Here is a 14,691-nt window from a genome sequence, read left to right as displayed (position 1 = left end):
TATGCTAGTGCTTGCTGCAGCTCCACCTCACTACCTCTTTTCCTACCCATAAGCTTAAATAGTCTTGATCGCGACGGTGTGAGATTGCTGAGTCCCTGTGACTCTCAGATTACTTCCAAAAACAGATGCAGGTGCAGATGATGCCAGTGCAGGGGACGCGACCAAACTCAAGTGGGAGTTCGACGAGGATTCGGGACGTTACTATGTGTCTTTTTCGGACGATCAGTAGAGGAGCCCAGTTGGGGAGATCGAGGATCTAGCATTTGGGGTTGTCTTTTATTTATGTTGGTTCCGTAGTCAGACCTTGATTGTATTCTGGATGATGTATTCTATATTTATGTATTGTGTGAAGTGGTGATTGTAAGCCAACTCTTTATCCCATTCTTATTCAGTACATGGGATGTGTAAAGATTACCCCTCTTGCGACATGCCTACTATGCGGTTATGCCTCTAAGTCGTGCTCCGACACATGGAAGATATAGCCGCATCGTGGGTGTTACAAGTTGGTAATCAGAGCCTTCCCCGACTTATTAGCCCCCTGCTTGATCGAATCGCTGACGTTGTTGAGTCTAGAAAAATGTTTTGAGTCTTATAGGAATATATATATATATCATAGAGTAGGATTTTTTTACTCCTCGGTCCCTTCGTCGCTCTGGTGAGGCCTCCTGACGTAGAGTTTTGACACTTCTCTCCTAAAATTTCATTAAAAAAATTTAGGATTGCGCGAGTATCTTGGAATCGTTCCGATGGTTTTGTGACGAGAACATTGTTCTTGGTGCCTCCTGACATTTAGGGGTTGTGGCAGTGTCCCGGGGAGTTGAGCTCCGAGGTGTTGTTGTCACAATTTTATCGTTGCAGTTCTGGAATACCTGAGTTCGCCGACATTGAAAATCTCTTTTATGCAGTTGTTGGTGAGATAACCTCGATGCCACCCAGTACTAGGGCGGGAGTTCGGGAGTATTGCCATAACTCGTATAACGGATGCTTTTCGAAGGTTGAGGTAAATGATTTCCGAAGGTTTCTTGGTTATGTGTTGCAGGATGGATACATCTGGATGTAGGATTTGCTAGTTTTGGGTGAGATATTATGCTTCCCCTATATCCCCAACACCTGATTGCATAACCAGAAAGTTTCGGGAGTTTATAGGTGGGAATTCAAGTAGCTCCTAGAATAATCTTCCCAACAGACACATGATAAGATATGGGGTCTATCATATGTTTGTTTCCGGCTTATTCTGCAAGCCAATCCTTTGTTTTGTTTTGAGTTGTGGTATTCGAGTTGCTTCAATGTCAAGTGTTGATTCCCTACCTTTCGTAAGTGGTGTTCTCATATTTCTATGTGAATACTAATCCTTCATGATAATCAAGATTGTCATGTCAATCCTTTTGAACTGGCATGTTTCTCTTCAAGTGGATCCGAGCATTTTCGACATCCGCAAGATCACTTCTCGGTTTCCCCAACGTTGTTCTCTTCATCTGTCCCCAAGTTGCCTTTGTTTTCCCTCCCACCCACCCCTTTTTCTTCAAGGACTCGGATGTCCTATTCAAGTATCCATCTTATTGATGTGAAGTCTCTTCATTATTTTGCTTCAATATTCTTATTCAGTGATTCTCAGGAAGATGCTAAGGAAGCTACAAGTTTATCATTCTTCATTCTTTTCTTCTCCGGTGGATTCAAGTCAAGCTTTCTTGATCATTTACCTTCCTCGTTTCAAATGTTTTCTCATGTCGGTGCACCTCTTAATCATCCACCTCTTGCTATTCATGTTATCTGGAGTGCTGAAGGTATCTCAGAAGATTCGTGTACCCACTCTGCATTCGTTCAAGCTTTTGTGAGGATGTTATCTCATTCAAGCCATTTATTCAACCGGCGCAATCTATCTTTTAAGTCATTCAATGGTGTTTCTTTGAGTGGGCCCTAACCCACAGGTCTTTTTCCAGGATCTTACCTGACTCTTCTAATTTTCCCGGAGTTATTCTCAAATTCATTTCAAAGTTTGACGTAAGAATGAGTTATCATCAGTCAAATGCCTTTTCTCCAAGATCGCTCAAATTCTTTTCATCGTTTGCTCAACCTCTTCTCTTTTGATTCTCCCGGAGTGTCTAAACAATTCTTGATGGTGTTTCTCGTCGTCATTCTCAGATTTCAAGACCAAAGAAGAGTTTCTCTTCAATCATATCTATTATCTTAAAGATTCGTGGTTCTAGCTTCATGCCATCTTCTCTTAACTGTTTTTGATTGTGAGAAATTCTTTTCACCCATCCAGATCAATTCAGGAGTCTTTTCAGTTTGATTCTCTGAAGGCCATCATTTCGGGTTTATTCATTCCAGCTTTCTGCTCTCGTTCTCCAAATCATACCGGTGCATCATTCAAGTATTCTCTTATTAGCTAGTGATCTATTCGTTCTCATGTATCTAAATTCCCTCAAGTATCAACGTCGTTTTCTAATTCTTCCCGGTGTTTCTTCATCGTTTCTTCATTCATTTTCAATTCTTACGGCAGTTCATTCAAGATTTCTTTTCCTTCGTGATCATATCAATTTATTCGTTGTTTCAATCCTACCGGTGGTTCATTGAAGATCTTTCTCAAGTTTGCGCTATATCTATCTTAATCCTTCCTACGAGAATAAGTAGTATGCCAAATTCGTTGGTTGTCATCAATTTAAATTGGTGAAGGATACGCATAACATAATTCTTATTCTTGTTTCATCCAAATGATTGATTCATTCTTCCGGAGTAAATTCATGATGAGTAAATTCTCGGTTCAAGTGCTTCATACTTTTCCCGAAGTTCCAAGATCTCTCACCTATATCACCACGAACATTCATCTATTCATTGCAAGGAGTCAATCTTATTCTTTTCATCCTTCACTTCTTTGTGATCATTCTTTTTTTACCAGAGTTCTTCATGGAGGTTCTACACGATGGTTCTACAAGGATTTAATTCCTTCTCAAAGTGCTCATAAAGATTCTTTTTAGAGGAGTTCAATCATTCTTCATCTTACATTCCGAAGTGCAATTCTTTCTACCTTATCTTTTGAGTTGGTATTATATCATTTTTGACAATTTCTGTGTGTTTCATGATTCACAAGTTTAGGAATGAGAAATTTAAACCCATCATTTTTCTTCCTTGGAGTTATCTTGGTATAGAATTCACCTAAAGCCTTCCATTGGGAATGTTGCTCCTTGTGGTGATTACCTATGATCCAAGTTTTCTTATCACCTAGATGGAAGAAGCTTTTATCTTTTATAGCTCCCAATCAAATCTTTTCGGTGAGTGGCAGGTTGTCACCTCATAATTTTGAGATGTCTTCTATAAGCCCACATCAAGCTTATCCTTTCGTTGTTGATAATCCAACAACTCCGTTCTAGCATTTGTCGTAAGCGTGCTCTCTCAAGATCTTCTTTCCCTCCGTTCTTTTCATTCCATTCTCTCTTCCTACGGAGGCATTGTGTTGTTGCTCTCTCCTCTCATCATCTCGAGTTGTGAGGATCGTGTTCTTTTCATGCTTATCCATTTAACCGGAGTTTTGTGTCCTCTGCTCAAGTTCTTTTCAACTTATCAAGTCTTGTATCACTTTTCAACTGGAGTGTTGTCCCAATTTGTTCTTCCTTGTTTCCTCTTTTCTAATGGAGTGTTTTCAACTTTGTTCACTTGTTGTATTCTTTATTTCAAGTTGTTCAATCTCTCAAGGTTCTTTGGTTTCACTCATTTGTCAAAGAAGCAACTTAGTTTTACCTCTTATCTTCCTCTTCCTTTTCCCTCTGGTGCCATCCTAGATCTCGGGACGTGATCCTCTCGTAGTGGTGGATTGTTGTAACGCCCCGGATACAACATTTCATATTTGTTACTCCGACTCTTGCCTTTTCCGGAGATGCAATATGTGTTTCCCTTCGTGGTTGGGTTTTGTCTTCGTTTTGCATTTTGTCCATGTCATGCATTTTCATATCATGTCATCATGTGCATCTCATTTGCATATGTGTTCGTCTCATGCATCCGAGCATTTTCCCCGTTGTCCGTTTTGCAATCCAACACTCCTACGTCCTCCGGCGCCCCCTTTTGTCTCTTTTCGTGATCGGGTGTTAAACGTTATCGAAATGGACCGAGAATTGCCAAGTGGCCTTGGTACACCACCCGTAGACCGCCTGTCAAGTTTCATGCCATTTGGAGTCTGTTTGATGCTCCAATAGTTAACCGGGGAACCATAAAGGCCTTGTGGGTGTTGCAGCCCAACACCCCTCCAGAACGGCCTAACAACCCTTCCAAAGCACTCTCATGTCCTCCGTCATCGGATCATGATCGTGTGGTCGAAAACTACACCTCATTTGGACACTCCTACCTATAAAAAGGTGCTCCCCTCCGAAATTTCGGGTCGAAAACCCTAGATCTCACCTCCACCACACCACCGGACATGCCCGCACCGCGCCGGACATGTCCACCGCCGCCGCCACATCGCCCCGACCAATCCAAGGCTGCCACGTCAGCGCCGCCGCCTCCCTCCTCCAATCCTGCATCGCCACGTGGCCTCCGCCACAGCGCATCGCCGGCAGCCCGCCAGGCCCGCGCGGGGCCCTCCCGGCCCGCACGCCCGAGCCACCGCTCGCCGCCTGCGCCACCTCGTCCCCACCGGCGCCGCTCCGGCCTCTCCTCCGGCCGGATCCGGCCTCCCCTGCCCCAGATCTGGCGAGGCGCAACTCCGGCGACCACTGCCTCCCTCTTCTCCAAGCACCGCGACCTCCTACTCCGGCGAGCTCCCCGGTCGTCCTCGAAGGACGTTCAAACCCTAGATCTCGGATCCGGAGGTCCAAATATTATCTAAGTCCCTTTTCTGCAATATTTGCAGGCCCTGTTCATCATGCCATAACTTGTTGCATACTGCTCCGTTTTGTGTGTGCTATATATCAAAATGTTCATCATGATGTGCTCTTCATTTTGTTCCATTGTGACCTGCTTGTTTGAGTCCATCTTGATGCCCAAATCGTTGATGCAAGAGTGTCATAAATTGTTAGGTGCTGATTCTTAGCAGAGTATGAGGATTTGTCGTATTTGCTACAATTGTTGTGTGTTGTATATGGACTTGAGATCTACATGTGTTTTGATCTATGCCATGATATCTTTACAGGGGTGTATGCCATGTATTTTCGTGATCTTTGTGGTGACTAGCACAAGCATGCAAATTAGCTCTCGTGATATTGCTGATTTCAGAGACTTAGAATTTCACAAAGTCATTGCTCTGCTGTTATTTTTATGCCGTGTATTCATGATGCTATAGTGAGATCCAAGCTTCTTTTGAGTATCTTCACTAAGGATGATTTGGACATATGGTTGTGCTCTATCCATCCATGTCCCTTTTTGAATTTATAGAGTGCCCTAGCATGACTTAATCTTGCTCTACTTTTGCTATTAAATGTTCCTGGCAGATTGTTTACTTGTTAATCAATTTTGCCAAGGTTGTTGTAGTTGATCCATGCTTGCTTTGAACTTGTTCTTTCCATGGTTAGCTTCATGTACATGTCTTCTTGTTGTTAGTATGCTTATCTTTTCATGCAATGCCTTGTGATGAGTGAATTGAGCTCGCAAAGATGCCTTCATAATTCTGCTTATGCCATGCTCAGTTTTCTGCTAAGTCTGAATCTGTTAACGAAACTTGCTATGTTTACATGGGTGCCATCATATCTCCTGATCCTTAATGACTCATGGTCAGTAAGGGACTTTTGTTCTCTGTTTTGAGTAGATTAATGCCATGCCTTGTTTTGCTATGATATGTTCCTATAGCATGTTGTTAGCTTGCTCTAAACATGTCCTCCTCATGTTAATTCCTGGCATGTTGTTATTTTCACTAAGTCTGTGAAGCTGATATCTTTTGCTCTTTTGCCATGCTTGTTTGAACCTGTTCTAGTGTGTTTTTGCCGTAGCTCAGTGTTCATCTTTTGTCAAGCATCTTGAGTAGATCAATGCCATGTGCTTTTTTGCTATGTTGGAGTGCAGTAGCTTAGTTTCTTGTTGCATTCTAGGTGGCATCATGCTATTTATCGCAAAATGGTGCCATTCTTGTTTTGCTTGCCATTTGCAAACCGTGCATCCGATTCCGGTGATCTTTATATCGATTTCGACCAAAATCAACTCATCTTTCCAGTGGCACACTTGGTTTGCCAAGTTTAGGCACGTTTCAATCTTTCCCTTCTGAAGCACGCATATGCATTGCATATCACATCCCGCATGTCATGTCATATTTTGCATCATGTTGCTTGCACATTGCACCGTGGTTGACTGTGGTTTCCTTTGCTTGTGTTCTTGCCTTGGGTAGAGCCGGGAGACGAGTTCATGATCGAGGAACCCGTTGAGTACGCTTACAAGGATCAAGTTTTCGTCAACTCGGAGAACTTTGCAGGCAAGATGACCATACCCTCGAAATCACTTCTATCTTTGCTTGCTAGTTGTTTGCTCTATTGCTATGCTGTGATGCCTACCACTTGCTATATCATGCCTCCCATATTTCCATGACAAGCCTCTAACCCATCCTTTCCTAGCAAACTATTGTTTGGCTATGTTACCGCTTTTCCTCAACCCCTCTTATAGCGTTGCTAGTTGCAGGTGAAGATGGAGTTTGTTCCTTGTTGGAACATGGTTATTATTGGGATATCATTATTATATCTTGTTTACTTAGTGCATCTATATACTTGGTAAAGGGTGGAATGATCGGCCTTATGCCTGGTGTTTTGTTCCACTCTTGCCGCCCTAGTTTCCGTCATACCGGTGTTATGTTCCTTGATTTTGCGTTCCTTGCGCGGTTGTGTGTTATGGGAACCCCTTGACAGTTCGCTATGAATAAAACTCCTCCAGCAAGGCCCAACCTTGGTTTTACCATTTTCCTACCTACCACCATATACCTTTCCATCGGTTTTGCAGACTCAAGGGTCATCTTATTTTAAGCCCCCCCAGGGCCCGTGCTCCTCTGAGTGTTGGTCCGAACCGAGCCGCCTGCGGGGCCACCTCGGGGAAACTCGAGGTTTGGTTTTACTCGTTGCCTGTCTCATCCGCTGTTGCCCTGAGAACGAGATACGTGCGACTCCTATCGGGATTTGTCGGCACATCGGGTGGCTTTGCTGGTCTTGTTTTACCATTGTCGAAATGTCTTGTAACCGGGATTCCGAGACTGATCGGGTCTTCCCACTAGAAGGAATATCCTTCGTAGACCATGAGAACTTGTGATGGGCTAAGTTGGGACACCCCTGTAGGGTTTTGAACTTTCGAAAGTCGTGCCCGCGGTTATGGGCAGATGGGAATTTGTTAATGTCCGGTTGTAGAGAACTTGAAACTTAACTTAAACTAAAATGAATCAACCGCGTGTGTAGCCATGATGGTCTCTTTTCGGCGGAGTCCGGGAAGAGAACACGGTCTCGTGTTATGCTTGAACGTAAGTAGCTTTAGGATCACTTTTTGATCACTTTAGTTTCTCGACCGAGCTTTGCTTCTCTTCTCGCTCTCATTTGCTAAGTTAGCCACCATATATGCTAGTGCTTGTTGCAGCTCCACCTCACTACCTCTTTTCCTACCCATAAGCTTAAATAGTCTTGATCGCGAGGGTGTGAGATTGCTGAGTCCCCGTGACTCACAGATTACTTCCAAAAACAGATGCAGGTACCGATGATGCCAGTGCAGGGTACGCAACCGAACTCAAGTGGGAGTTCGATGAGGATTCGGGACGTTACTATGCGTCTTTTCCGGACGATCAGTAGAGGAGCCCAGTTGGGGCGATCGAGGATCTAGCATTTGGGGTTGTCTTTTATTTATGTTGGTTCCGTAGTCGGACCTTGATTGTATTCTGGATGATGTATGCTATATTTATGTATTGTGTGAAGTGGCGATTGTAAGCCAACTCTTTATCCCATTCTTATTCAGTACATGGGATGTGTAAAGATTACCCCTCTTGCGACATGCCTACTATGCGGTTATGCCTCTAAGTGCTCTGACACGTGGGAGATATAGCCACATCGTGGGTGTTAGAGATACACAAGTGATCTTCCTTGCAAGACTAAACCATGTAGGTAGATGAACTCAAATTCCAAGTGGTTCTCCCAACTCTTGATGAGCTACATCAACCTTGAGCAACCCACACAAGTTCAACTACATGATCAAGATCAACACCACCACCCAAGGTATGTTATTCCATCTTAGAGAAGCTTTACTCCAGGTCATGGGTCAAAGCAACTCAACAATATGTGAATACGTCAAGATGCTTAAACAAAAAATGGTAACCCCATTTTGAGCTTAAAATTTTGAGTATGACCTACGATCAAGTGTTTTCACTTGAATCCTTAGTCAAAATACTCTAACATAGCTGACTCAGTCACTGCCCAATTCTAGATGAAGTTCTCTAGTGTTTCTCTGAGTTTTTGAAATTTCTTCTTTGCATTTGTCTGTTGCATGTTTCATCTAGATTTCTTTTCTTTTTCTGCATTCCCTGCATCCAATTCAATGCAAATCTTTTAGCAAATTCCTTGCAAATGCTTGTGAGATTTTACATGCCTAGTGAGCTGAGGTGACAAGTGTTTTCACTGTGATGAACTCGGTCACACCAATTTTTTTCCTTCGGTCCAACCGAATCCTTTCGGCGCCACCGAAGCACACAACTCGATGCTACCGATTTCACTACCGGAAACACAGCTTGCCACTTGTTCCTGCATTCTTTTTGCTCCAGCTCCACTCAATGATTCTTGTCCTCTACCAGCATCACATTCGACTTGCTACTTTGCTTTGTGACTCAAGGACCAAACCCATTTGTAACAAAAATCCAGAAGAACCCTTCTTGGAAATTGATGTCAAAGGGGGAGAGAGAGAGATCACATCAAATCTTAATCATTTCTATAGGGGAAAGTGTAAGAAACCCTAGATGCTTGGTGTTCAAGAGGAGATAAGTCACATGTCTTTAAGAAGGGAAAGACATGTTCATTGTTGATTGTTTGCATTAGCTCTGTTTCTTTTGTTTGCTCTGTTTTTCTGTTCCCTATCTTCTCCCAGTATCCCATGCTAGATTCAGGGGGAGCAAGACAACTAAGGGAAGGAAATCCATGAATTCATTGCACATCTTTACCTTTGGGGACATGTCTATATCCAATGGAGTACTCAGTACTCACTCTCTACATGTCATCCCAGTCTTGGTATTCTCGTGGTTTCTTTGTTTGCTCTGGCTAGTAGATGTATCTGTGTTATCTAACCTTGTTTAATCAGGTTCATTCCTTCCTAAGCCAACTCAAGACCACAAGGTAAGTATATTCATCACAGTCATGTGTATGAGGATTTCTTGTTGATGTACATACTGTTTGCAAGAAGGACTCATGAGCATGAAGGTACACTTCCTATATTCATACCATTTGCTCTGATGCATATAGCCAAGATACATGTAACACAATGCTTACTCTGTCATGCTTATGCATTCACATGCTCCTATATTCCATATTTACATGATTGCATATATGTAGGGGGAGCCTATGCATGTTACATGTCTTTCCAAAGCTTTACTTGTTATTATCTATATCTTTATCTAAAGCTTTGATGTATGTTGTCATCAATTACCAAAAAAGGGGGAGATTGAAACCACAAGTGCTCCCTGGGTGATTTTGGTAATTAATGTCTCTTGTTGGAATAATACATCTACCTAGTATGTTTCATATAAGTTCAACAATGGAGTGGCATGGACTAGAGGATGTGGAACCCCTTCAAGATGCTGAGGACAAAGGATTGGCTCAAGCTCAAAACACAAGACTTTACATTTTCTCCTTTTAGTGATCCAAGATCACATTGAGTCCATAGGAAAAGCCAATACTATCAAGAGGGGGTGAGGTGTTTCTTAATGGCTTGCTTGCTCAAAGTGCTTAGTGATATGCTCCACAACCCTCAACTACTTTCTCACATCCAAATATTTCCCAAAACAAAAGTCAAACTTGGCCCCACCGATTTGATCTACCCGGCGCCACTGAGTTCACTTGACATAAGCCACTGCCAGAAACCGTAATCAATTTGGTCTCACCGATAGGATCTCAGTCTCACCGATATGGGCTTGCAAACTCTATGTTGCCTATTATATTAATTTCTGTCTCACGGAAATATGAAATCGGCCCCACCGAGTTTTCCTGGCCAACTCTCTGTTTTGCTTATTACAAAAATCGGTTCCACGAGTTTGTGTAATCAGTCCAACCGAGATGAGACTTTACCCTAACCCTAGCACATTGGTCCCACCGAGTTGATCAAGTCAGTTCCACCGAAAATCCTAACGGTCACATTATGAACTAAATCGGTCTGACCGAGATTCATGATTTGGTCCCACCGAGTTTGGTAAATTGTGTGTAACGGTTAGATTTTGTGTGGAGGCTATATATACCCCTCCACCCACTCTTCATTCGTGGAGAGAGCCATCAGAACATGCCTACACTTCCAACATACATTTTCTGAGAGAGAACCACCTACACTTGTGTTGAGGTCAAGATATTCCATTCCAACCACATGAATCTTGATCTCTAGCCTTCCCCAAGTTGCTTTCCACTCAAATCATCTTTCCACCAAATCCTATCCTATGAGAGAGAGTTGAGTGTTGGAGAGACTATCATTTGAAGCACAAGAGCAAGGAGTTCATCATCAACACACCATTTGTTACCTCTTGGAGAGTGGTGTCTCCTAGATTGGTTAGGTGTCACTTGGGAGCCTCCATCAAGATTGTGGAGTTGAACCAAGGAGTTTGTAAGGGCAAGGAGATCGCCTAATTCGTGAAGATCTACCCTAGTGAGGCAAGTCCTTCGTGGGCGACGGTCATGGTGGGATAGACAAGGTTGCTTCTTCGTGGACCCTTCGTGGGTGGTGCCCTCTGTGGACTCGCGCAACCGTTACCCTTCGTGGGTTGAAGTCTCCATCAACGTGGATGTACGATAGCACCACCTATCGGAACCATGCCAAAAATTTCCATGTCTACATTGCGTTTGCACACTCCAATCCCATCCCTTTACATTCTTGCAACTTGCATGCTTTACTTTCCGCTGCTCATATACTCTTGTCATGCTTGCTTGATATGTATTATAAATGTGTGAACTTGTGCTAAAACTCCACTTCAACCTAAAGAAATTAAAAGCTGCATCTTTTATTGCTAAGAGTCTATTCACCCCCCCCCCTCTAGACACTTCTTCTCGATCCTTTCATATCCCATCTCTATGTGTCATCGTGGGTGTGGTTGTTGTGTTGTGGGGCGCGATCGAAAGATTGAAGAGACTAAGGTTATAATGGCCACGATAGTTAAAGGGGATGCCGAACGGCCAGGAATATCAGCAGGCCCTGATGGCAGTTCTAATTCGTAGCGTGTAAATCCATCGTGCCGCACGTAACTGCATCGCGTGGCAATGCGCGCGGTGCAACCGCATGCATATGGGGCCCCTGACGTGATCGTGCGCATGCCCAACCGCTGGCAGACCGCGCGCGGCGGGACACGAGTAGAGCACTCCATGGTCGCCTCAATGGCGAGCAACCATATATATATGCATATAGCAGTTGAACACGCAAGGAAAAGGTGTCCACAAGCCCAGCACGCCAACGGACGCGAGCAGAGCGCACCGCGGCGCCTAACGGCGAGCACAGCACGCTGCAGTGCCTAACGGTGAGCAGAGCTTGCCGAGGGACTCGAGCAGAGGCCAACACAGTGATAGGTGGAAAAAAAGACGAACTATGCGAGCGATGTCGGAGACATCAAGCACAAATCATATTAGAGTTGCGTGTGCGTACGTGGCATACAATTGATCCATCTGAGTTGTTTGTGATGGAATAATCTGTGTGCGTTGCTGGCAAACGCTTGCTGGTATATAACCTTAAATTTAACCAAAAAAAGTGTTAATGCATGTTGCAAAAATTTTATAGCTAGAAACTATGTTCAAATATGACTCCAACGATATAATCTTTGGCGACATGGATTCATATTTTATTAGTTAAATCCTAATTATAAACCAGGACGGGGGTATAGTAGGTAATTAAATCGCAAACGTTTGTATTAACCGTATGTGTACGTGGCCTTTCGTCCTGCTCTCACACGTCTTGTCACCCCGCTGCCGCAGACGGCTTACAACGCAAGCTTGCGCAACATGCGGTGGGCGTTCTTTTGGCCAAACAATGGCACCAATGAATCGTCGGTGAGCCCGTTCCCGCGCAACCTTGCAGGTTCCCGCGCAAGCTTCCCGCCCGACTCGGTGAAATCCCCCAAAATCCCAATGCTTACCGGCCTGCTATATAAACCCTCAAGGCCGGCGAGTCCTGCATTGCATTTTCCCCTCCCTACTTGTATCTTATCTCGTCTGCTTCTCCCACAATCGCCAATGGCACCGGTCCATCGTCATCGCTCAGCCACTCCGCCGTCATCAGAGGACAGCTCCAGCGAGGAGGCTACACCGCAAGAGCGACGCAGTCCTCGGTGTAGTGTAGTGCACGTGGCGTCCATGTTGGCTGTGCATGGAACACGCACCACACGCTCCGCCGCCGCTGCCCGTCGGCAGCTGTTGCCGGCCGCCGTTGCTGCCACACCACCATCGAAAGACAGGGCCATCTCCCGCTCCGCCGCCGCGGCCTGAAGGCGGGAGGCGGCCGTCATGGCCGCCACCCAGTGCCGGCCACCGTGGCCATAACCCGCTCTGCCACCGCAGCCCGAAGGTGGGAGGTGGTGGTCATGGCCGCCACCCCAACATCGGCCGTCGTGGCCGCCACCCCATCGTCGGCAGCCGTGGCCACCAGCCCACCATCGACCGCCGGGATCGTCACCCGCTCCGCCCCCGCCGCCCGAAGGAGGGAGGCGAAGGTTGAGGCCCACACGTGCACCAGCGACCTTGCGCCCTACATCGAGTTCATGTGGGAGGAGGAGGAGCGCCTCGTCGAGCACGCAAAGAGCCTTACCGCAGCTGTGGCTGCAACACACTTTTGGAGCGGCAGAGGGCGTTCGAGCTGGCGAGCGTCGCTGAACGTGCAGCAGTGGCAGGCACCGTATTGCATTTTTCTAGCTCATCAGTAGGCTCCTCCTCCTCTGCCTTTTACTGAGCGTGCTCGGTAGAGGAGAGGCTGCCGGAAGTAGCACACATCACCTCTGTAGTAGTAGTATTTAGGGGCTATATTGTTCAGTTCATTTGACTATATAGATGTGTGGTGGAACTGTACAACGTACTTAAAATTAGCTAGTATCTATAGTTGAACTAGCTATTTTAGTACGTGGTTGGCAACAATTGGGGAAAAGTTTGGTTGGTTCAGCTATTGAGTTGAACTATTTGTATATATTAAGAGTGGCTGCTTAATCTATGAATGAAATCTATGCTTGATTACTAAATTTTAGTTGCAAAAATTAGATAGTGCTAGTGATTTTTAGTTGCAGATTTTGACAAATCGTGGTGTTACAAGGATTGACAAATGGCAATGTTACTAGATCGACAAATGTCAATATTTCTAGTTTGACAAATGGCAACATACCCAATATGACAGATGCAAACCTTACCAAATTGTTTGTGTGTGGTTGCACACGGGTCATCCAAAACAACCGTTTGCATTGAAGGGATACACAAATCCTGCGCTGCAAATTTTCCTCGACTTAAGGGGAAGACCATAGCTCTCACTTTGCATACGGGTGTTCTATCTAAAACGTTAGTGATCAAGAGCTGCAGAAATCCTCCTCGACACATTTTCTCTTGGCTTCGTGGGGAAGCTATTGGTTTGCATACGAGTGTTCTAACTAAAATGTTTGCGATCAAGATCTGCACAAATCCTACGCGGTGTACAGCTCACATGCTTCCCGGTGAGCCTGCGTGGCATACTGCTCGCACGCTTCCCGGAGAGCCTCCGCATTGGAGTACAGCTCACATGCCTCCCATTTAGTTAAGCACTCAAGCATCTGTCCGCACGGCACCTCCTAGACATTAAAAGAGTGAGGCGTGGCGTTACGTGAATGGTTATCAGAACGCACACAATTTATATGCCCTAGTGCATGTGCATGCAGTTCAAATTTGAATTATGCATATAAAATGCCTACAAAACCCAGTTAATGTATAAAAATGCCCAAAAGAACCCCGAAAAATTCCAAAGTTAAACAAAACACTCCCGTTGTTCCATGTTGACACTAGAAAAATTTTGAAAGCAATAAGAGGCAATGCATATCATTTCGTCCTCAAAGGTGGTACGTTCCCTACCGAAACCATCACGTTTGCTGTGAGAAGCTCTGGTTTGTGAGACGCTTATACCCAAACCTGCCCCAAATGGGACAAAAAATTTACCACGGCATGTTGATGCCGCTACATGATAGCATGCCAAGTTTCATGAATTTCAGACGAGTTTTGTATTTACTAGAATTTAAAAACTAAGTATCTCAATGTTTGTTGCCGAGTGACAGTGGCAGGGTGTTTCAAATTCAATCCCATTTCTTGCATGGGACCTAAGCATGCAACCAAGTACATAGATTGATTTTTCAACCAGTTTATATGCACTGGAGCATGTGCCTGTAGTTCGAATTTGAATTATGCACCTGAAATGCCTACAAAACATAATTAATGTATAAAAATGTCCAAACGAACCCCGAAAAAATCCAAAATTAAACACAACACTCCTATTATTCTATATTGACACTAGAAAAATTTTCAAAGCAATAAGAGGCAACACTCCTATCATTTCGTCCCCAAAGGTGGC

This window comes from Triticum urartu, chromosome 6, assembly GCF_003073215.2.
Source record: "Triticum urartu cultivar G1812 chromosome 6, Tu2.1, whole genome shotgun sequence".
Lineage (NCBI taxonomy): Eukaryota > Viridiplantae > Streptophyta > Magnoliopsida > Poales > Poaceae > Triticum > Triticum urartu.
Note: the sequence above shows the minus strand (reverse complement) of the source record.